Source organism: Aplysia californica, unplaced genomic scaffold, assembly GCF_000002075.1.
Source record: "Aplysia californica isolate F4 #8 unplaced genomic scaffold, AplCal3.0 scaffold00014, whole genome shotgun sequence".
In the NCBI taxonomy this organism is placed as follows: domain Eukaryota; kingdom Metazoa; phylum Mollusca; class Gastropoda; order Aplysiida; family Aplysiidae; genus Aplysia; species Aplysia californica.
In genome coordinates, this window is record NW_004797284.1 from 2,123,690 (window position 1) to 2,125,251 (window position 1,562).

Sequence of the window (1,562 nt, forward strand, 5' to 3'; positions counted from 1 at the left end):
AAATCCACACGGAAATGAGGTCTTTAATGGGCATGAAAGGTGTTGAGCCACACAAAAAAAAAAATTGATAAAAATTCACATATCTGTGGTATAATGCAAGTTTCTTCACTTTGATTATTTTGACGAGAGCCTGATTTCACCACGTTGCCTCACAAACGTGTAATGGCAGTGGTAGCTACACACGACGCAGACGTTCTCAAGGCCCAGCCTCAATTATTGTGAGGCATCGTGGTGAAATCACCCGCTTTTTTTTCGATCAGTTCGGACATTTTTTAAATCCTAATTTTTGTTTTTTTGGTTCAACACCTAGATCTAGTATGTCCACTCAAAGATACTTTTCTATGTGGATTTTAGGGGAAAACCTTGATTACTGTCACAAAAAATGTAAATTTGAAATTAGCAAGGACTTTTAAGCTATGGAAGTCACCAAAGTTTGGCGACAATTTTTTTATTATTTTTGGTTCTGATTTTACTTCTGAATCCAGGCGACCCCGCGTCCTTCAATCGAAAAATCTCGACTTCTATTCAAGATAATTTTTTCATCGAAAACAGGACAAATGAATAACCTTTAAAATGATATCAATAACTCCATATATATGCCAAAAAAGTGACGAGCGCCTGATTGCACTGCGTCGTGGCACAAGTAGACGGCGCAGACGTCACACAGACCAAGCCCAGGCCGAAATCAAAACAAATCCGGGGCCAGAGTGAGGACTGGACAATGCCAGTCTGAACTTGTCGCTTTTAAGTACAAGGGGGCTATCCCGAAAAATGCTGTTTTGAGAAAATAGAAGGTAAAGCTTTTTAACTCTTATTCAGTTTCTTTAAAAGACAAGGAGGGTTTTCTCTATAACAAACAATAAAATATACACATCAATGACACCAAACTTCTCCTATAGGTAAGGCAATGTTCACTTTTAGTATAAATCCAGGTCAAGATTTCTGGAAACCCCCGAAATCTGGATTAGACCGCTTGAGCTTAAAAGCGACCAAAAATACACACTAATGAAACCAAACTTCCTATAGGTAGGGCAATGCCCACGTTTGGTGTTGGTCAAGATTTCTGGAAGCCCCCAAAATCTGGGTTAGCCCGCTTGTCCTTAAAAGCGACCCTTTGTCCTCCACTGGAATTTCCACGAGGCCAGTGTGCTGAGTAGATATTTTAAGGAAAGAAAAAAAAATGGCAACGTGGTCGAGAGACAATGTTTTGTACTTTATATGTTGATTATACCAAAAAAACCCACCAAAAACGCCAGTGCCTTTGGAAAATTAAGTGGAAAGAGGACGGCCACAGACAACTCAAGGACACAGCATGTGGGTGGTTGGCAGGTGTAAAGTCAAGGACTCAGCATGTGGGTGGTTGGCGGGTGTAAAGTCAAGGACTCAGCATGTGGGTGGTTGGCGGGTGCAAAGTCAAGGACACAGCATGTGGGTGGTTGGCGGGTGTAAAGTCAAGGACTCAGCATGTGGGTGGTTGGCGGGTGCAAAGTCAAGGACACAGCATGTGGGTGGTTGGCGGGTGCAAAGTCAAGGACACAACATGTGGGTGGTTGGCGGGTGCA